At 27.7% G+C, this 25214-nt stretch overlaps 2 pseudogenes; both read left to right on the top strand.

Annotated features, from left to right (window-relative positions):
• Window positions 1-2954: 2954 nt before the first annotated feature.
• On the top strand, window positions 2955-12663 carry LOC137626767 (DNA polymerase delta catalytic subunit-like; annotated as a pseudogene).
• A 5012-nt stretch (window positions 12664-17675) lies between these two features.
• On the top strand, window positions 17676-23068 carry LOC137626766 (DNA polymerase delta catalytic subunit-like; annotated as a pseudogene).
• The last annotated feature ends 2146 nt before the right edge of the window (window positions 23069-25214 follow it).

Raw genomic sequence — 25214 nt, 5'->3', positions numbered from 1 at the left:
AACAGCTAGTCAAATTGATCGATTATACTTTATTGATTTCGATCTAAACTACCTAAACGACAATAATGACGTACGGTACAAAGAGACTAATTACATATTGTCTTTCCGGTCAAAATATATTGATAATTTAAACCTTTATATAAGTTTGAATGTTAATACTATTGAAAATGTTTTAAGTCATGATTATCCGCTCATATGTGGTAAAATGTTTATAACACCCCAATTTTATACATTTGCTAATCTTTTTTCGTCAAATAATAATAATAGTTATTGTTGGAATTGGGAAATTCACCAAAATACAAATACAATTTATGAATTCCTGGATGAAAATGAACGAGAGTTGTTTAAAAGGCCCCAAACGTTAGAATATCTATGTCTTCTTCAACTGTCACACGAAAATATTTGGCTTTTACCGAAAAATTTAAAAGAAAATATCAATAGATTAATTCAAATTAACCATATAATTGAAAATTTTAATACTAGCAAATGTAAAAACACGATGGATTTTGTTGTATTTTAATAATGATATTTATTACAATTTAGTATTTAAAATATATGTCATTTATGCAATTTCTTAAAATATATATATATATATATATATATATATATATATATATATATATGTATATATATATATATATATATATATATATATATATATATATATATATATATATATATATATATATATGTGTGTGTGTGTGTGTGTGTTTTATTATACATCATTTAATAGTTTTTCTTCATCTATTTATTAATTAACACACTTCAAATAATTTTTTGGAGTGCCCGTATAATGTTAATTATATAACTATTGTTTGGTTTATATTTATCTGGGCGTTCCCTAATAATATTAGAAATTTCGTTTGATGATAAAGAAGCATCTAATTTTACTTCGTAAATATTTTTATCGATCATCTTTATGGCCTGATTTTTTGGTTGTAAAGAACTACATAAAGAAATCCCTTTACACGTCTCTCCCTGAAAAAATATTAAGTAATCATATAAATAAGAAGCTATGGAATTTCTTAAGTCTTGAATAATTTTCATTCTATCTTCTGCTATAAATGCATTTGTTTGAATATCAATAATAACCATAGGTTTGGGTTTTGGGATGACACAACGATTTTTAGTTTTATATAAATTACATTCAACTAAAAATATGTAATCTTTTAATATATAAACTATATTATCGGGTATACAGTGCTCATAAGATTCACTCATCATTGCATTGTTTATAACAAAATGATAAGCGTAAAATTTTAATGTAGCGGGAATACCATTAAATTTCATGAATATGTTAGATTTTTTTATTGTGGTTTCATTAATTACATGGTGCGGTTTACTCGATGCAGATATGTAGTTATGTAATACATTATTAATTTTTTTTACATTTTCAGAAACAGAAGCATTTAATCTCCGACACATAGCAAAATAAGTCAATATATCAGAAGTTCGTTTATTCACATAACTTTCTTCGTACTCTAAAATAAATGGATAGGATTGTGTATAATTATCGGGTTGTCTTCACTGCAATTTTATGGGACCTGGTTCAATACAAACTGTCTTCACAACAAGGTTTTACATTCTAAAAATGAAGCTAAACCTATGATACTGTTATTATTTGCCAACATAATGAAATAAGGTTCTTTATACACGGGACCCTCATCGTTTATATATAACATCTCACGAGTCAATATATTTCGTACAAAAGTTTCCTTTATATCTCTCATTTTCTTATATTGAATATTATACGTTTTTTTGGATTGATACACAAACGATAATTATCAAATAGGATTTCTATTTCTCGACTATAGAACGTCATACACAAAAGATCATTACACGACCCCTTAAATTTTTTTATTAATAATGGGTGGTTTTCGTTTACATACCTTCTATATTCCTGTTCTTGTGATACCATCATGATTTGTTCATTTCCTCTAACAATCAAATTCATTTTATCTTCTCCATTCATCTCTACCAATATAACATCAAAGGTTAAAATTACTTGTTTTAATAATTTTCTTTCAGTCAATAGTTTTTCATATCCTAATTTTGATACTTTATAAAAATATCCATTATTACATTTCATGGAAAATTTTTGCGCCGCATACGCTGACAATATTTTTATTCCCAGGTCCGTTAATGTATTATTATTACTAAATAAAACAAACCCCAGAATCTCTGGAGTTACCAAGCTAAAGTTGTAAACATATTCTTTCTTCATTGTTATATTTTTGTTTGAAATATAACAAGGTATATATATACATGTACCACAAATATATATTCCTTATTTAAAGTATTTAGTTTTAGATACCCATTCTTGATGTACAAGGAAATAGCATTCAAAAATATGTCCACAAATAAAAGGTGGGATAAATTTACAACTATTACAAAAATGAACTGTATTATAAAGAATTCTATAAGGTAATATTGTGTTAGTTGAGGGGGGGTTAACTAATAGCCTTTCGTTTAACAATGGTGGGGGTGGTTTGGCGGGATATTTATTATGATTGCGAACAACAGGGGGATTTATTATTTTATCATATCTACATACTGGACAAATTTTATTATAAGAAAAGTAACAAGATAAACAAAATGGATGAAACTTGTGACCACACTCTGTTATAAAATACTTTTTCGTGTCATCTAAACAAATTGGACAACTTTCTATTTTTCCTTCTATTTCCCCATTGGTTACCCATTCACTATCTCGTTTATCACTTAAACCCCACAAAGCATGACGGATTGATTCTTCGTTTGGGGACATTGGAAAATCATATATTGTCAGAATGTATTCACATGGAATTATAAACACTGGCCACGTTTCCATATTGGTTGGGCGTTCTGTTGTCCCATCCAAATATGAACCATATATTCGTGTTAAATTGGGAATGAACGATGATGATACTGATTTGATTATTTGTAATCATGTAGCATTGTTATAAAGAAACATCATGTCGGCCGTATTAAATATGCTGGAATTACCAAATAAACTCGTAGGTGAGCTATGAAACAAAGACATTAAAAGTCTGGCAACATCGTTACGTTTTAAGAGTAATGCTAGTTGTAGTGCTGTCAAATTTCCATCGCATTGTCGAATTTCTATATCTGGAAGCAACATAAGCGGATTTCTATCTTGCCAATCTTTCAATATTAATAGTAACTTTTTATTACCCTTTGCTGTAGCAATCCTATGAAATATTGTTTGATTTAATGTGGAAGATTTTAGAAAACAAGAGGCCCCAGCTTTTAATAAAAGTTGGAAATAATTCGTTTTTATAACACAACAGGCAGTCATAATGGGAGTTAGGCCATCTAAACCAGGAACATTAAAATTATTTTTTATATGACTTAGTTTTAATATTTGATAAAAATTACTAACCTCATTTTTAATACAATATTGCAATAAAGTTAATCCTTCCGGTATCACTGGCGTTTTTGGTAACCATGTATGATATTTATTCAATAGTTTCTCAATTCCAATAACTTTATTACTTGAAAATACTGCTAAATGTTTTATAATTCCTGGACTAAAATTCCCATCTTCTAATACGTGGCTGAATAATCTCCAATGCTCGTTCCATATGGCCACCTTAGCCATTTCAAGGGTGGCGGTTGACATTTTGTTCGAATTTAAATACATACACAACCACTTATTTTCAGAAAAATATTCAAAACTATCAACTATATCTTCTTTGTTTTCACAAATAAGAGGTGCCAAATCTCCTTCATGAATAACATTTTCGACCAACATTTCTAACACAGCAGAGCAATGATCAAAATTATTTTGATTTGTTTGGGAAAATATTGTTAACCAGTTAGTAATAACCTGCTCAAAGTTTGCATCTGATAAATGTCCCAAAAAGGCTAAAAAGGATGTCTTTGTTTTTGGATCAATATCTATCTGTGTAGTAACATCTATAAAGCCATGCATTAATGCCCCATTTACTTTCAAAAAATTACAATCACGAGTTCCAGCTAAAATACAAGGCCCTATGACATGAAAAAATCCCTCAATCATCCACTCTAAACAAAATGCTATTGGATTTAAAATTGGCTCATAACATCCGATAATAGTGGGTAATTTTAATTTACGTATTTTATACATTAATCGCTCTATTAGCTTATAACATAAATTGATATTATAAAATACGCGATGGGGATTAATATACCATTCTGTTATGTTAAGTTTGTTTATACGAAACCTAACCTCCCATGAGTGTCTAAAAAAATAATTTTATAATAAACCTTGATAACAATAAGAAAGGTTGTCTAATGTTTTAGCAATAACCAAAGGGGAAAATGTATCAAATAATATCTGAAAATTAATTTTTTGGTCCAAGGAATTTGTATCTATTTGTTCTTTACCAATTTGTTGACAAAAATGATCAATTACTGCGGGCATGAATATATTTGCCATTTCATGTGGCATGATTTTAGCTATAGAAATAAATAACAGAAATATTGGTTTTCCTTCTGTATCTTTCGTGTTGGTGTCTATTGATTCTAGATATTGTTCCCCATTTGTAAATTTACCTCCATCAGTTACTGCCCACGTTGCAATTTGTTCAATAAGAGATAAAATTTGTACTGAACACAAATTTTCGATACATTCAGAACATCCACTTGAAGCGTTCATAATATTATCACAAAATTTAGAATATATAACAAGACGATGGTATTCTGTTGATGGGTACAAACGCGAATCCCATAATCCATATAATTGAGTTTTATTTGACATATTTTCTTTTTTGGTTGATTATTAAAATAGTTGGCCAACTGACCCAAGTGTTTTTTGTATCCACTTTATATATATAATATATATAAAAACATTTTTTGGTTTCAGTTTCTACCATTTTTATGAGCATTATTAACAATATTAATTTATGGGTCATCTTCTTCTGGTTCCTCTTTTTGTAAAATATATTCCATTTCTGCGTGACAAACCAGGTGATAAAAATAAGGGATATATGGAAAAGGTACTATATCAGAATATAACATTTTCATTATTTCTCTTGTATTTCTTATATTAAAAGGCAATATATTCATATTTACTTTATTTGTATATTCTCTGAAAAATTCTTGGAATAAATAAGGAGACATTATATGAATCCCATCCTCCAAAAAAACACCATAAAATAACGTTTTCCAATCATCATCTTTTGAGAGAAGGGAAGGAATCATTAGAGATATATTTAAGTAGGGGTCTTGCCCCATGATTATGTAACTTCTTTTATAATCAATGATGTTATTATTAAATACTAAATATGAATTTATAAAATATTGGTCGGTTTTAAACATGACAGTTATAATACTCGTGTCTCGTTCGTTTTCCTCTAATATATAATAGATTTTGTTAATATTACCATAATTTAAAAAATCCTCCTTGTTTTTGTTTTCTAACATATCTTTTGGTGTATTTATAGGACATATGTAAAATCTGTTTATACCTAATATTACTGTATCGAAGGTTTTTTTTTTCAAATATTTTTTTAAAACGTTCAGTAATATGATGTGGTGTTGTATTGAATTCGTATACATATGATTTTTCTGCCATTTTTAATTAAATTTAAAAAATGTCAACGTATATTGATGGGATATTTTATTCCCCAACGAGACCTAATATGGGTGGTGTTAATAAAATAAATGAATTTATGAATCAAAACGAAAAAATATCCTCATAATAGAAGAAGAGAACAGTTTATTAAACAATAAGAAAAAGGATATAATAAATAGTCTTTTTTCGAATAATATAAATACAATATATTTCACTCACAAACAAGGTAAAAAATTCGATATAATAGGACAATTGAGAATCAACCAAAAAAACAAGGATAATAATTCCCCACGTTATTATTATTTTATAATAAATTATGATAACACCAATAATCTTATAAATTTATATATAATAATCAATCCAAGTGTTTTTGTGGCCTTCGTTTTATCAACTTACAATATATCAGACGCCAAAGATTCAATTTATACATCAGTAGCCATGAGCGGTGAATTGATATATCATCCTAAAGAAATACAGTTCTTTCAAGACAAAATTGTTAATACTCTAACAAATAAAACCCACATTGATTTGGGAAATATAAAATATGATGAAATAATTTCAAATATATCAGAAAATTTTAAAATAGTTATTAAAAGTTATTTGAGGATTAAGTATAAAGGGTTTTGCAAATTGGAATAAATACTTATTATACTCTTCTTCTTCTTCGTCGTCATCATCATAATAATAATGGGAAATTATTCATTAGAAGAAATATATGTCGACGATGAAAAATTCTATAGACTTAAAATAAAACAGTTTCCAAGAAATAATAATAATAATAATAATAATAATAATAATAATAATAATAATAATAATAATAATAATAATAAGAAAAATAATCATTACAAGAACAACAAAACAAATGATTTTTCGTTGGCTACCCAGAATGTAAAAATATTTTACATATGCACAGCAACACGAAAAATGATAATAATAATATTAATAATGATACTAGAAATGTATATTGTCCTTTTCATGAACATTTTAAGACTTTTTATTCAAAATCAGGAAAATTATACAAAAAAAACCACTTGTACATATGTTTCTCCAACAATTGTATTTTACCTAAAAATAAAAACGGAAATTGTGTTATATCTACCATCAAATTTTTAGAATTATATTCCAAATTAAATTTGACTAATATCAATTAATTCACAATAAGGAATGAAAACTACTATTTTTTTCTGAATATAATTTTAATAAACATGGTGAAATCGGTAGTTTGCTCTTTGAATTATGATCTATGTCGGCAATTTTAATATTAGAGTAATTTATGATTTCGATGTCCTTTTCAAATCAACAATTTGTTTTTTCGTTCCACTGTTGTAGTCATAATACTCGTACATAGAATCTAATTGCATAAAAGTTTCTCCATTTTCGGTTATTATTTTTGACATATCATGTGAAGGTGAATATTTCAGCTCAGTTAACAATTTTGTTTCTTTTTCCCGTGAATAGTTATTATCTGTTGGCATGTTTGAGAATTTTTCTGAAACTTTTTCCCTTGTCTACAAAATTCAAAATTAAATTTATTATCGTTTCCGGATTCTGTAGTTTATCAAATGTTTTGTAAAAAATTTTGTTTTTGTATAAATTTTTTAAGTAATCTAATTTTCTGTGACATATTTTTTGAGTATATATGACATCGGTTGAATCATCGTCCTTTTTGTCTAATAAAACAAGAAAGGCTTTTCGAAATTCGTGATCACACATTTCAGATAACTCTTCTTCTTTGGGATGATAAATTAATTTATTATCATTCAAAAAGAAATACAAATCTTGTGGCATAATATGAATCATGAAATCAAGAGTAAATTCATTTTCATTAGAAAACACCGATACATTATAATATGAATGATCAAAATATTGATTTGATATAGGCGATGCAAAATAAAAACCAATAGGAGGATATAATTCATCAAAAAGGTTTTTAAATAAGTGTTTTTGTAATAAATTACAGAAAACTCCTACATAGATTATAAATATAACCCAAAATAATATTTCAGAAATAATCATACTTTGTTTTTTTTTCAATATTAAAAAAAGTTTTCCTTTTGTTGTTATTGTTATCCAAAAAATAACAATAATGATATCAACACTACAACATATAATCATTATTTTCATACCACACCTCGAAATAATAATAATCCTTCTTATAAAAACAAAACAACATTGATAATAACAATAAATAACCAAAAAGTAATAAAGAAAAGAATAATTTTAAAGGACATAGATGAAAATCTTGGTTTATGTATAAAAATTTCTAAAAAAAAACAATAAACAATTATTTCTAGAAGACGAATTATACAACTTGGAAAAATACCTGAATTGTAACTATATTAATAATTTCATTGTTATAATTTTTCTAGATCCTAAAACGTGGTTAGATGATTATATGTTATTCCTGTCCCTTTTAGAAATTTTTAGAAAACAAGAAAATAATACTAATTCGAAACTTTTTTTCCTGTCCTTTATCATTTCCAATAATTCTCTTCATTCTAAATATTCTGTAACCGAACAACACAGGCAGAGGCTATTTGAGTTAAGTCGTCTAAATTCGGATACTTATTCTAACATTTCTTATGCAAAATGTTCTTTTAACGCAAATCTAATAGATGAAATAATAAATAATATTAATATTCAATGTAATACTTCGCTATCATTCGGGTGTATTAACTTTTCTAATTTAATGTTTACACGTGCTAATGATGATATTAATGAAATCGACAATGATAATATTTTATTGTGTTTTCATGAAAATCATGAAATATCTACCGAAAGGATTATTTTTTAAGAGATACTTTTTTTTCATCAAACATTTGATTATTATGGGTATAACTTTGTGATCCACCCGTATAACAAAATCATTTTTATTTTGTATTATCAACCTTTTCACCTCTTTCAAACCATTCAATTCTTTTGTCGCTATTGGATGTTTTTTTAACAAATATTGGTAAATTGTAATCTCGGAACACGACCCGAACGATCCACGTTCAAATTCGTTTTTCAATTCGTCTTTTTCATCGTCTAAATTGACCGCATTATAAGGTGGAGGTATTTTACCCTTATCATAAATTTCTTGTGTGGTGATGAAAACACCAATTATACTTTTTACGTCTTGGTAAATATCTTCTTTATAAATTTCTTTTAAAAATATATTAATAAATCCATAAACACTCATCATGATATAATTGCCAAATGAGTCAACTTCAGGGAAAATAGTGTATTCTTTCAAATTTATCACATCAGTTATACAATAAATAATAATACTTTCAAATTTATGGCCATGTTTTTTTATATTATATGTCATCCGTGAGGCCAAGTCTTTGGGATTTAACATATAATAGGTAATACTATCATAATCATCTTTGTTTTCTTCTTCTTGTAAACATTTTTTTTTAAAAAGGAATGCATAATATGTTGCCATTTTTTAGTATAACAAAAAAGGTACCCAATTTACAAATTTAATGTAAATTTATTTTCCTGGTAATTTAAAAGATATTTATATATATAAGCCGTTTATTTTTAAACGGCTTTACATGAAATTGGTATTACGTCTAATAGTTTTTCATAAGATATAATTCAAAATGAGTTGTAAAATAAGCAAATTGCGGCAATTTTTTGAAAATGGTGATAATAAAAATAGGTTCCTCCAAGAATGGAATAGGCCAGCAGCACCATTATCAACTCCCAATACAAATAAATTGTGTTTTCAGCAGATGGATATTGATTATTATATTGGTTATCCGGTAAGAAAAAAGGAATGTGGTGGTTATAATATGCAGCAGCAGCAGCAGGTACCCATAATAAGATTATTTGGATTAAATGATATAGGGAATACTATTTGTTGTAATGTATTTGGATTTTTTTCCTTATATATATGTTTCTGTGAATTTATTAGATTCACAAAAACAAGTTTCATATTCAGACCAAATAAAAAGGGCTCTGAATCGAAAAATCTACTTGAATGAAACAAAAGATCAAATTAAATTAAAGGAATACGTATTAAGTGTAGATGGGGTGTTTAAACAAAGTATATATGGATATCAAGAAAAAAAATCATCGTCATTATTGTGTTTTTTTAAAGTTACCAAAATTAATATCTATAGCTAAGATTATTCTTGAAAATGGGTTAGTGATAGATAAACATCCCACTCACTTTCGGGTTTACGAATCAAATGTTGATTTTACACTTAGATTTATGACAGATGCTCAGATGCCTGGTTGTTGTTGGATCGAGTTACTAATTGGTGAGTGGGAAATAAAAAATAATGAGACAAATTTTAAAAATACTACTTGTCAATTAGAGGTTAACGTTTTTGAGTGAGAAAAAATAATTATTTATGAACCCGAAGGAGAATGGGCGTCTATTGCCCCACTCAGAATATTATCTTTTGATATTGAGTGTGGGGGAAGACGGGGAATATTTCCAGAACCCGAAATAGATCCGGTCATACAAATTGGAAATGTTGTTACGCGGCACGGAGAGACTGAGCCATTCATAAGTGTTGTTTTTACTTTGAATAGTTGTGCTCCCAGTGTGGGCTCTAAAATTTTTTCATTTCAGGAAGAAAAAGAAATGTTAGAAAATTGGTCAAAATTCCTATTGTTTATTGACCCCGATATCATTACTGGATATAATATTAATAATTTTGATTTACCATATTTACTTAACCGCGTCAAGCATTTAAACTTGCCAGTATTTGCTCATTTAGGAGGGGTAAAAGGAATAAAATCTACAATATTAGATACCATAACCCAAAACAAACAGATAGGAAAAAGAAATAACAAAACCATTAACATAGATGGACGGTGTTTAATGGACCTTTTAACAATAATACTAAAAGAACACAAACTTCGGTCATATACTTTAAATTCTGTATCTTATCATTTTCTTAACGAACAAAAAGAAGATGTTCATCATTCTATAATTTCTGAATTACAAAATGGTAATGATCAGACTAGAAAAAGACTGGCAGAATATTGTTTAAAAGATTCTATTCTCCCTTTAAAATTATTAAATAAATTGATGTGTGTAGTCAATTATATAGAAATGGCACGCGTAACGGGCATTCCTTTATCATATGTTATAAATAGAGGACAACAGATTAAAATTTTTTCCCAAATACTAAGAAAAGCCAAAGAACAGAATTTAGTATTACCGGTGATTGATAAAAAGGAGAGTTTTGAATATGAAGGAGCTACAGTTATTGAACCAAAAAGAGGATATTATAACGTTCCAATCGTTACTTTAGACTTTGTATCATTATATCCATCGATAATGATAGCACATAATCTGTGTTATACAACCTTTATTGATGAAAGATATATTAATCAAATGACTGGAAACTGACGATTATATCATTACACCTTCTAATAATTATTTTGTAAAATGTCATAAGCGCAAGGGATTAATTCCAGAGATTTTAGAATCCTTTTTAATTGCTCGTAAGAAGGCGAAAAATGCATTAAAAAACGAAGTAGATCCATGGAAAAAAAAAGTCTTTGATGTTAGACAACTGGCATATAAAATATTGGCTAATTCTGTTTATGGTTTTACGGGCGCGCAAATTGGTAAATTGCCGTGTTTAGATATATCACAAAGTGTTACGGCGTTTGGAAGAACGATGATTTCCCTTACCAAAAACTAGATTGAAGAAAAATATAACAATGCTATAGTTATATATGGTGATACCGATTCTGTTATGATTAATTTTGGAGTTGAAACTTTAGAAGAGGCCATAAATTTGGGCAAGGAGGCGGCGAATCATGTGACTCAGACTTTTATCAAGCCAATCAAACTTGATTTTGATAAAATATATTTCCCTTACTTGCTTATTAATAAAAAAAGATATGCTGGTCTTTATTATGCAAATGCTAATACTTATGATAAAATAGATTGCAAGGGGCTAGAAACAATTCCTAGAGACAATTGCTCACTCGTGGCTAAGGTCATAAATACTTGTCTGAAAAAATCTTAATTGATAGAAACCCAATAGAAGCCCTTAATTTTGTCAAACAAACCATATCAAAATTACTTTGTAATGAGATTGACATCTCTCAATTAGTTATTAAAAAGGAATTAACAAAAAAAGCAGAAGAATATAAAGGAAAGCAAATTCACAATGAACTAGCCATCAAATTAAGAAAAAGAGATGCCGGTAGTGCTCCAAAACTTGGCGATAGAATTCTATACGCTATTATATGTGGATTAAAAAAAGTCCTATTTATGAAAGGGCTGAAGATCCAATATATGTATTAGAAAATAATATTCCATTAGATTATGATTATTATTTAAAACATCAATTAAGTAAGCCACTTATTAGAATATTTGAACCTTTTCACGGTGATAAAACTGAATCTTATATATTAATAAGAGAGCATACACAAAAAAAGAGTTTACTAATAAGTAAAGTAGGACCATTAAGTCAATTTTTTCAAATACATCCAACTTGTATGAATTGTAAAATTCCTTTATTAAAAAGAAAAATATTACCCGATGATGTAGAATATAACGCTTTATGTAATAATTGTAAAGTACACGAAACAGATTTGTATACACACCACATTGAAAAATTAGCTACACTCGAAAAAAAAATTCAAACAATTTTGGACTGAATGTCAAAGGTGTCAAGGATCATTAATTACAGAAGTTATATGCAGTATTCGTGACTTTCCTATTTTTTATATGCGTAAAAAGACAGAAATAGATTTTTTGGTCAAAAAAAATTATCGATCGTTTAGGCTTGCCACAATAGGTTATAAATATTATTATTATTTCACAAAAATATTTCATATAAATGGTAATACTCTTGGTATTATATAGTCATATTACTACACACCTAGAAGAAATAATTATAATGGAGGAAAATATTTTAAAAGTCAGCTTTAAGTTAATTTCAGACAATGCTAAATGTCCTACTAAAGGATCAACGGGGACGGCTTGTTATGACTTATATAGTGCTCAAAATGAAAATATTCCTGTCGGTCAACGAATTGCCATTGATACTGGTATATGTATGAAATTTCCTTCCAAAATACACAGAGAGATTAATATAGGTCTGGTATATCTCTGAATAATTATGTAGATGTTGTTGCAGGAATGATAGATTCGGATTATACTGGATCTATAAAAGTGGTGTTGCATAATTCTCATCCAAATAATTCTTTTGAAATAAATATTGGGGATAGAATTGCACAAATAAAATTTTTTTCGGGAATTGATATCTGTTTAGTTGAAAGCAATCTTCTAGGGGCAATAAAGGATTTGGATCTTCTGGTAAATAAATAAAAAAAAATAATGTCTTTCTGGTAGTTTTATATTTGATTTAATCAATCAATTAAGTATATAATTAATAATGAATAAAAGTATACTGAATTCTTTAACTTTTTTATATACATATACCATTGAAATAGAATTAGTTATCAATGAGTATCATGAAAAAATTAGGCAAAATAAAAACAAAAACATTGGAAAATAAATTAAGAGGTTATCTAGAAGGTGAATTGCTGAATCAAAATCTTATTGATGTTGATAAATTATCAATTACTCCAAAAGATTTTGCCCATATTTTTGCAAATGAGTGTAAAAATATTAATGATAATTCACGCCTTTCCTCCATTATTCAATCATGCATTCATAGAATAATAGAAAACAATATTAAAAAATCAGTTTACATAAAAAAGTAATGGATATCACAAATGAAAAAAAAAATGAAGATGAAGAGTCAAAAAAAATTAATGATATTCTTACAGAGAAAGATTATTATAAAAATCAAGCTTACGGTAATGATATTAATAGTGGGTTAAAATTATCCGAATATGAGTACCAGTTATTAAACGAAAAATTTAGTAAAGAAGAAAATGAATCACTATCAATGCAAAATTATATACAAATGATTTTACCCAAATGGGGGGATGATAATAAAATACAGAGAAAATTTTGTACAAAAATATGTTGTTTGGATTAAGTTTTAATAACTTTTATTTTATTATGAGGTGCTTCCCCCCAACCACCACTTAGTCTTAAGACGAGATGTATGGTGCTTTCTTTTTGAATGTTGTAATCAGAAAGTGTCCGATTGTCTTCTAATTGTTTGCCTGCAAATATAAGGCGTTGTTGGTCTGCTGGAATGCCTTCTTTATCTTGAATTTTATACTTAATATTTTCTATAGTATCAGACTGGTTTGCATCTATTGTTATAGTTTTTCCTGTTAAGGTTTTTATAAAAACCTGCATGATGAGAATTGTATTAACCACAAGAAATATACGTAATTAATAATTAAGACAAGAAGGCTACTTTTATCTTATATTTTTAAGTAAAATAAAAAACTAGATATATGAAATATTATAAAATTGTTTTATTCTTTATAATTATTATGCTTATCATAACGTGGATTATTTTAATATCAAACTTTAAAAATCTTTTTAATATATATGAAAAATCCAAAAAAATATTAGAGAGAAACAATAAATTAATCATGCACCCCCCTCCATTTATTCCTCTCGTAATATCAGAATAACAATAATAAAGCAAATGTTTTTATTCGGTATCTTATGAATAATGAACATTTATTTCAATGTGTGTAAATTGAAAAATATCACGAAGAATAATTTTAACGTCTGACCAGCTTAAACCATCTATTCCACACCCAATACGGGGCATCGCTATTTTAGATATATTATTTTCAAATGCATGATTTTTCATGGACAACAAAGAACGAGACAAGTTCATATATGTAGGTTTTTCCCAGTAATTTTCTTTGGTTACTAAATAGTAAATGAATCGTTCATTTTCATCTAAAATGGCTACATTACCCACACTACAATTTTGATTTTTAAACATTATCGAATTTTTTCTTAAAAGTTAAAGCAATTCCACCCCCCATGTAAAAATCCCGGGAAACGCAATGCGCCAATGATACATTTTTTTGGACACGTAAACAAATCTCCATGGATTTCTTTTATTTCATACATTATGTAAGTGTTATCAACAATAATATTATCGATATTAATAGAAATTATTATTATATATATATATATATATATATATATATATATATATATATATATATATATATATATATATATATATATATATATATATATATATATATATATATATATATATATATATATATATATATATATATATATATATATATTATATATATATATATATATATATATATATATATATATATATATATATATATATATATATATATATATATATATATATATATATATATATTCTATAATTGTTACCAACATAAAATTATTTTCCAAGTAATTGTGTTTAAGTAACAAATATTATAAATTTGGCTATAAATAAGAAAAAGAGTGTAGTGATTATAAACATCTAAGTTTGTTTGTTAAATTAATACCGTTATATTAATTTGCGGGTTTTTAATAATGTATAGAGGTGTTAGTTGATTAATTACTTAATCTTCTACTTTGTAAGTAAGAAAAATCGAAGGAACGTATACAATTTGATTTTTATCCATCATTTCTTTTTTATAATCGGGCGGTAAGGCGATAATAGAATTATCGGGATACTCTTCTTGCTTATAACCCCTTAACTGTAATTTTACAATTTCTCCTGGTTTTGATAAAATAGTAGCTCCGTAATATTGACGATAAACTGCTCCCAATGGATTTAAAAAGACTTTTCCCGTCCAGGGTGTGTTGTTATTATGAAATGTATAAACTATAGGACGCCCAAGTACTGCATTATTAAAAAAACGATTATTAGTTGTTTCATACTAGTGTTAGGTTTCAAATCCTCTTCCCATTGCTAATCTAAGGGCAGATATTGGATGGGTTAACTCTTTTTGAGTATATTGATTAACTAAAAATTTCTTATAATCGACTGGCCATTTTTTATGTGGGTGATGCATATGACGGATTGGAAATTCTCTTGATGGTTTGATAACTCTATTTAACCAATCATGATTGTTTGCTTTTTTCAAAGAATGTTGCTTTACTAAAATTTCTTTTTTGTTGGGAAAAATAATATTAAATGGATTTTCTATTTCTTTATAAGAATGTACTTGTATGGGCTTAAAATTATTATTCAGTGTATAATATGCAATATCTGTTATATGAAATGAAGTTGGGCTATTTTTTCCAATTTGAATACACATATTTGACACTTCTTCTTCGTCTTTTTCTTCCTTTTTTTGAGCTCTTGTGGTTATCTAATATCCCTTCAACAAAGCCATTATGAAAATCACAAACACAACCATAACCTGGTACATATTTATTGTTTGGGCGGTTATATAAATGAGGATTTAATGCATCATATTTGCATGGATCTTTGAAATAATTTTCATTTTTTGTTACTATAATTTCATTTTCTTCTACCTCACTATAAATTTCTTTACACAAAGGAAATGTTGCGTTAACAACGGGTACTTGAGTTTCCGGAGAAATACAATGAGTACAGATGCCATCAATAAAAGGATAAAAGGATGATATATTTTCATTAAGAATATTAGTTCTATGTGCAACTTTAATACATTTATTTTCCTTAATCATTTTTTGTTGAGGTTCATCGCACATTTCTCCTCCAAATATTCTGGAGCATAACAAAAACAAGACCAGTTATTACTAGTTTTTATATCAAATAATAATTTCCCAAATCCACAGTAACCGAATCCACCAAATTTATTATGATAAGGTATTTCTTTACTATTGGGTAATAAATATTTTTGATTAATTTTAGGAAATAATAATAAACTATGAGATGTTTTATCATATATAGGAAATTTTATGTCTAAACATTCTTCATTATTATCAAGAAAAAGTGATGATGATGATTTTTTTGAAATATTTTCTTTTCGGAACAAGTGAAAAAAGGAGGATTAATTTCTTTTTCGTTCTCGTGTTCGTGTTCATTTTCTATATCCCAAGAAGGCATTTTGTTTGTTGTTGCGGTGTATGGTAATACATTATATATTTCCACTCCCTCATCTTCTTTTTGTAATATTTGTTGACTATTGTTTTTATCTAAATAAAGCAGTGATATCTGATTTTTATTAGTAAAATTTGAAAATATGATATGAAGAATGATAATAATTACCAAGAGTATAATCAAATGTATTATTATTGTCGTTGTTTTTGTTCTCGTTTTATGTTTAATTATCATTTTTTATAAAGAAAGAATAAGATAAATGATATATGATAGTGGAATAAACAACCAGTTTAAATATCATCAACAATTTGAAATATTTTCTATATGTTTTATTTTTATATGATTTTAAAAAAGGACAAGAAAATTTGGAAAAATAGTTTTAAATTTTTATTTCGTGGAATAAAAAGTAAATGGTTATTTATATTTATACTGTCGTAACCTTTGTTTGTCTATAAGAAATAATAAATGTAATTAAAAAATGTTCCATAATTCACCAACATTCCATCCATCATTTGAATATCCATTACCCACACACAATGATATCATACAAGGTTTATTAAACACCGATGGAATTCTTTGTGTAAAATGTTTGAAAAATTAAGGTCTCGTAAAGGTACCAAATATTTCAAAAATATAATTATTCAAAATGTTCCTTGGGGAGATATTACCCCAAAACCATTAAATTTTCCAGATGAATTTAGAAAAAAATATCCCTTTCATTTTGTAGCAGAGTTTACTACATTGGGCTGTAATATGCTCAAGTGTTATAAACACGATTATAAAAAACCATGTCTCGAATCGTATATTATTAATGACAATATACCAACATGTAGTGAAGCCTGCTATAAAATTTACGAGGAATTTAATGATTTTCTCGCAGAAAACCTTAAATTAACTAAAACAATCAAGGATTCTTCTTTAGATGCTATTAATAAAAGACCAGAAAAGTTTTTTGAAACATTTTCCATAGAGAAACATTACCCTGATGGTAGTGGTATTGAAAAGTGTTATTGTGGTATGCAATTGACAAATCTAAAAAGATTTGCTATATTACCATCATCAAGGTGGATAATAAATGATGATAATACAGATAAAAAAGAGAAGGATTTGTTATCTTCTAATTTATCATCCCCATCTTCATCTTTTTAACCAAAGAAAGTTATTTAAAGCTTTGTGCCAATGATCCAGCCAAGGTGTGTGATATGTCTGGATTGGTGGATGCTCCACCTTTGTCGTGGGATGTGCATTACCAAAATATAAAATATAACCAAGAATATTGTCAAAGATTTCGTAAAGATTATAATGCTGAAACGGATACCTGTGAAAAATCGTCGCAGAGGAAAGTTTTAGGATTCGTATTTGGGGATGCAGTTATGAATCAATTGTCTGATTCAGATATAGTTCAGTTATCTACAATACCTATTACATATATTATTAAATCTGCCATAACAGATGATAACGATAACGAATTTTCCCTAAACCCCGGTTACACTGAAAAAAAATCAACAAAAAAAGATTGAGCTGGGATTTTTTACCAACAAAGCAGATAAAATAATCAAAAGACTCGAAAATGTAACCCTCATAAAGCCCCAAAACGAAAGAGATGTGGGTGGTTTAATGGTAGGCCATTATAAAGGTATTATAACATCAAAGGTGGGGGAAGATGTTGGGAATGCTGTATTAGAAATAATACGCTCAATGGGCGAGACTATTTTGATCGAAGAAAGCATTCTTGCGTCCCCCGTTATATTGGCGTTTCTTTTAAAATATTATACCAAGAATTATCTTATGATTACTATAAAAAACATAAACACAATTGGAGTTGGAATGAAAGGATTAATTGAATGTGGTATGCGTTTAACTGCTGTTATTTTAAAAACAATAATTTCAGAAGTATGGATTCAATTAGCTATCAAATCCTTAACAATGTTAAGCTCAGCAGCTAATACATTTTTGTCTTTGGGTGTATTAACAATTATTCCAGAAATTCTTCTCGTACAATATAACGTGGGTGGGTATAATCGCGAATTACCTCGTAATCACTTAGAACTTTACCGCCAGGAAAATGTAGATTCAATTTTAAAACAATTAGCATCAAACAATGAAAAGAAAAAGGGATCATTTTTATCACCACTTTCTTATATTTCTATTACCAATCAACAACAAGACGAAGAAAAATATTCAAGGAATATAATATCTCCCCTCATAACACCAGAATTTATCTATAACATATGTATCATCAACTTTCATACCACATTTCCTGAAAATATTGATGACATTGGAAGAACGGGTATAGATCAGAATGAAGAAATGGCGCTCCTTTTTTAATATATTTCTTTATTAAAAGTAAACAGTTTGGGGCAATACATCAATATTCAAGATTATAATGATTTATCAATAACGGATACAATGTTCACAATCTTTCAAAACGACAACAGTAAAAACAAAATAAATACAATATCACCGGAATCTATTTTAGAAAATAGCACAAATAAGATTAAGGAAGAAATTGAAAAGCTTACTTATGATATTACAAGTTTAGATTTAAGGCAAAAAATTATAAGAAAAAAATTATGATTTGTATTTATTAAAATTAACGGCTTTATTTGCCCTTATTGTTTGCATTTTTATGTATGGATTAATGTGTAATTATTGTCATCAAAATAAATTCAAGATTTTGGGTGGGGTTATTATTACATTTAGCTTTATGGAGTGTTGCGGGGTGTAGTTTTATATATTCAAGCCCCTGATAAACAAACTAAAGTAAGTTAATTCAAACTTTCCAGCGATAAGCATTGATATTTTTTCTGTAAATATCGTACAGCATTCATATTATCCATAGTTATTTCTGGTGAATTAAATTTTGTCATAATTTCATCCTCGGTATCATTTAGATGTGTATAACATATTCTATGTAAGCCGTAAAAGAAATTTTTACTCATTTTCCTTTCTACACTAGCATGATTATTGTAATTTTTGCGTGGGACCAAATAATAGGGACAAGCCCGAGTTTGACATGCATTTGAAAGTAATCCTGATTCTCGAAAATTATTATAAACGGTCACAAACGAATCATTCGTAACATCAATACCCCTTTTTTGTGCCTCGGTTATAATTTGTTGGCACGTCATTGGTTCTACTATTTCGGTGTGTGCGTTTAGATATGCCTTGATCCACGCTTCCTCCATAGTTTTTGTAAAATTTAATTGAAACTGATCGCTAATAATTTTATATAGTTCATTTTTAATATTTTCATAAACAAACGTATAGCTCCGATCAAAATCCTCTATTGGATTCTGCATACGAATACGGGATGATGTGTGTCCCAATTTTCAAATTTAATGTAAATTTATTTTCCTTGTAATTTAAAAGATATTTATATATATAAGCCGTTTATTTTTAAACGGCTTTACATGAAATTGGTATTACGTCTAATAGTTTTTCATAAGATATAATTCAAAATGAGTTGTAAAATAAGCAAATTGCGGCAATTTTTTGAAAATGGTGATAATAAAAATAGGTTCCTCCAAGAATGGAATAGGCCAGCAGCACCATTATCAACTCCCAATACAAATAAATTGTGTTTTCAGCAGATGGATATTGATTATTATATTGGTTATCCGGTAAGAAAAAAGGAATGTGGTGGTTATAATATGCAGCAGCAGCAGCAGGTACCCATAACAAGATTATTTGGATTAAATGATATAGGGAATATTAGTTGTTGTAATATATTTGGATTTTTTTCCTTATATATATGTTTCTGTGAATTTATTAGATTCACAAAAACAAGTTTCATATTCAGACCAAATAAAAAGGGCTCTGAATCGAAAAATCTACTTGAATGAAACAAAAGATCAAATTAAATTAAAGGAATACGTATTAAGTGTAGATGGGGTGTTTAAACAAAGTATATATGGATATCAAGAAAAAAAATCATCGTCATCATTGTGTTTTTTTAAAGTTACCAAAATTAATATCTATAGCTAAGATTATTTGAAAATGGGTTAGTGATAGATAAACATCCCACTCACTTTCGGGTTTACGAATCAAATGTTGATTTTACACTTAGATTTATGACAGATGCTCAGATGCCTGGTTGTTGTTGGATCGAGTTACCTATTGGTGAGTGGGAAATAAAAAATAATGAGACAAATTTTAAAAATACTACTTGTCAATTAGAGGTTAACGTTTTTGAGTGAGAAAAAATAATTATTTATGAACCCGAAGGAGAATGGGCGTCTATTGCCCCACTCAGAATATTATCTTTTGATATTGAGTGTGGGGGAAGACGGGGAATGTTTCCAGAACCCGAAATAGATCCGGTCATACAAATTGGAAATGTTGTTACGCGGCACGGAGAGACTGAGCCATTCATAAGTGTTGTTTTTACTTTGAATAGTTGTGCTCCTATTGTGGGCTCTAAAATTTTTTCATATCAGGAAGAAAAAGAAATGTTAGAAAATTGGTCAAAATTCCTATTGTTTATTGACCCCGATATCATTACTGGATATAATATTAATAATTTTGATTTACCATATTTACTTAACCGCGTCAAGCATTTAAACTTGCCAGTATTTGCTCATTTAGGAAGGGTAAAAGGAATAAAATCTACAATATTAGATACCATAACCCAAAACAAACAAATAGGAAAAAGAAATAACAAAACCATTAACATAGATGGACGGTGTTTAATGGACCTTTTAACAATAATACTAAAAGAACACAAACTTCGGTCATATACTTTAAATTCTGTATCTTATCATTTTCTTAACGAAAAAAAGAAGATGTTCATCATTCTATAATTTCTGAATTACAAAATGGTAATGATCAGACTAGAAAAAGACTGGCAGAATATTGTTTAAAAGATTCTATTCTCCCTTTAAAATTATTAAATAAATTGATGTGTGTAGTCAATTATATAGAAATGGCACGCGTAACGGGCATTCCTTTATCATATGTTATAAATAGAGGACAACAGATTAAAATTTTTTCCCAAATACTAAGAAAAGCCAAAGAACAGAATTTAGTATTACCGGTGTTTGATAAAAAGGAGAGTTTTGAATATGAAGGAGCTACAGTTATTGAACCAAAAAGAGGATATTATAACGTTCCAATCGTTACTTTAGACTTTTTATCATTATATCCATCGATAATGATAGCACCTAATCTGTGTTATACATCCTTTATTGATGAAAGATATATTAATCAAATGACTGGAAACTGACGATTATATCATTACACCTTCTAATAATTATTTTGTAAAATGTCATAAGCGCAAGGGATTAATTCCAGAGATTTTAGAATCCTTTTTAATTGCTCGTAAGAAGGCGAAAAATGCATTAAAAAACGAAGTAGATCCATGGAAAAAAAAAGTCTTTGATGTTAGACAACTGGCATATAAAATATTGGCTAATTCTGTTTATGGTTTTACGGGCGCACAAATTGGTAAATTGCCGTGTTTAGATATATCACAAAGTGTTACGGCGTTTGGAAGATCGATGATTTCCCTTACCAAAAACTAGATTGAAGAAAAATATAACAATGCTATAGTTATATATGGTGATACCGATTCTGTTATGATTAATTTTGGAGTTGAAACTTTAGAAGAGGCCATAAATTTGGGCAAGGAGGCGGCGAATCATGTGACTCAGACTTTTATCAAGCCAATCAAACTTGATTTTGATAAAATATATTTCCCTTACTTGCTTATTAATAAAAAAGATATGCTGGTCTTTATTATACAAATGCTAATACTTATGATAAAATAGATTGCAAGGGGCTAGAAACAATTCGTAGAGACAATTGCTCACTCGTGGCTAAGGTCATAAATACTTGTCTGAAAAAATCTTAATTGATAGAAACCCAATAGAAGCCCTTAATTTTGTCAAACAAACCATATCAAAATTACTTTGTAATGAGATTGACATCTCTCAATTAGTTATTAAAAAGGAATTAACAAAAAAAGCAGAAGAATATAAAGGAAAGCAAATTCACAATGAGCTAGCCATCAAATTAAGAAAAAGAGATGCCGGTAGTGCTCCAAAACTTGGCGATAGAATTCCATACGTTATTATATGTGGATTAAAAAAAGTCCTATTTATGAAAGGGCTGAAGATCCAATATATGTATTAGAAAATAATATTCCATTAGATTATGATTATTATTTAAAACATCAATTAAGTAAGCCACTTATTAGAATATTTGAACCTTTTCTCGGTGATAAAACTGAATCTTATATATTAATAAGAGAGCATACACAAAAAAAAAGTTTAGCTAATAAGTAAAGTAGGACCATTAAGTCAATTTTTTCAAATACATCCAACTTGTATGAATTGTAAAATTCCTTTATTAAAAAGAAAAATATTACCCGATGATGTAGAATATAACGCTTTATGTAATAATTGTAAAGTACACGAAACAGATTTGTATACACACCACATTGAAAAATTAGCTACACTCGAAAAAAAAATTCAAACAATTTTGGACTGAATGTCAAAGGTGTCAAGGATCATTAATTACAGAAGTTATATGCAGTATTCGTGACTGTCCTATTTTTTATATGCGTAAAAAGACAGAAATAGATTTTTTTTGGTAAAAAAAAAATTATCGATCGTTTAGGCTTGCCACAATAGGTTATAAATATTATTATTATTTCCCAAAAATATTTCATATAAATGGTAATATTCTTGGTATTATATAGTCATATTACTACACACCTAGAAGAAATAATTATAATGGAGGAAAATATTTTAAAAGTCAGCTTTAAGTTAATTTCAGACAATGCTAAATGTCCTACTAAAGGATCAACGGGGACGGCTTGTTATGACTTATATAGTGCTCAAAATGAAAATATTCCTGTCGGTCAACGAATTGCCATTGATACTGGTATATGTATGAAATTTCCTTCCAAAATACACAGAGAGATTAAATCTAGGTCTGGTATATCTCTGAATAATTATGTAGATGTTGTTGCAGGAATGATAGATTCGGATTATACTGGATCTATAAAAGTGGTGTTGCATAATTCTCATCCAAATAATTCTTTTGAAATAAATATTGGGGATAGAATTGCACAAATAAAATTTTTTCGGGAATTGATATCTGTTTAGTTGAAAGCAATCTTCTAGGGGCAATAAAGGATTTGGATCTTCTGGTAAATAAATAAAAAAAAATAATGTCTTTCTGGTAGTTTTATATTTGATTTAATCAATCTATTAAGTATATAATTAATAATGAATAAAAGTATTATACTGAATTCTTTAACTTTTTTATATACATATACCATTGAAATAGAATTAGTTATCAATGAGTATCATGAAAAAATTAGGCAAAATAAAAACAAAAACATTGGAAAATAAATTAAGAGGTTATCTAGAAGGTGAATTGCTGAATCAAAATCTTATTGATGTTGATAAATTATCAATTACTCCAAAAGATTTTGCCCATATTTTTGCAAATGAGTGTAAAAATATTAATGATAATTCACGCCTTTCCTCCATTATTCAATCATGCATTCATAGAATAATAGAAAACAATATTAAAAAATCAGTTTACATAAAAAAAGTGATGGATATCACAAATGAAAAAAAAAAATGAAGATGAAGAGTCAAAAAAAATTAATGATATTCTTACAGAGAAAGATTATTATAAAAATCAAGCTTACGGTAATGATATTAATATTGGGTTAAAATTATCCGAATATGAGTACCAGTTATTAAACGAAAAATTTAGTAAAGAAGAAAATGAATCACTATCAAAGTAAAATTATATACAAATGATTTTACCCAAATGGGGGGATGATAATAAAATACAGAGAAAATTTTGTACAAAAATATGTTGTTTGGATTAAGTTTTAATAACTTTTATTTTATTATGAGGTGCTCCCCCCCCCCTTAGTCTTAAGACGAGATGTATGGTGCTTTCTTTTTGAATGTTGTAATCAGAAAGTGTCCGATTGTCTTCTAATTGTTTGCCTGCAAATATAAGGCGTTGTTGGTCTGCTGGAATGCCTTCTTTATCTTGAATTTTATACTTAATATTTTCTATAGTATCAGACTGGTTTGCATCTATTGTTATAGTTTTTCCTGTTAAGGTTTTTATAAAAACATGCATGATGAGAATTGTATTAACCACAAGAAATATACGTAATTAATAATTAAGACAAGAAGGCTACTTTTATCTTATATTTTTTAAGTAAAATAAAAAACTAGATATATGAAATATTATAAAATTGTTTTATTCTTTATAATTATTATGCTTATCATAACGTGGATTATTTTAATATCAAACTTTAAAAATCTTTTTAATATATATGAAAAATCCAAAAAAATATTAGAGAGAAACAATAAATTAATCATGCACCCCCCTCCATTTATTCCTCTCGTAATATCAGAATAACAATAATAAAGCAAATGCTTTTATTCGGTATCTTATGAATAATGAACATTTATTTCAATGTGTGTAAATTGAAAAATATCACGAAGAATAATTTTAACGTCTGACCAGCTTAAACCATCTATTCCACACCCAATACGGGGCATCGCTATTTTAGATATATTATTTTCAAATGCATGATTTTTTATGGACAACAAAGAACGAGACAAGTTCATATATGTAGGTTTTTCCCAGTAATTTTCTTTGGTTACTAAATAGTAAATGAATCGTTCATTTTCATCTAAAAAGGCTACATTACCCACACTACAATTTTGATTTTTAAACATTATCGAATTTTTTCTTAAAAG

The sequence above is a fragment of the Palaemon carinicauda genome, chromosome 34 (genome assembly GCF_036898095.1).
Source record: "Palaemon carinicauda isolate YSFRI2023 chromosome 34, ASM3689809v2, whole genome shotgun sequence".
Lineage (NCBI taxonomy): Eukaryota > Metazoa > Arthropoda > Malacostraca > Decapoda > Palaemonidae > Palaemon > Palaemon carinicauda.
This window is presented reverse-complemented; position numbering and strand designations above follow the sequence as displayed.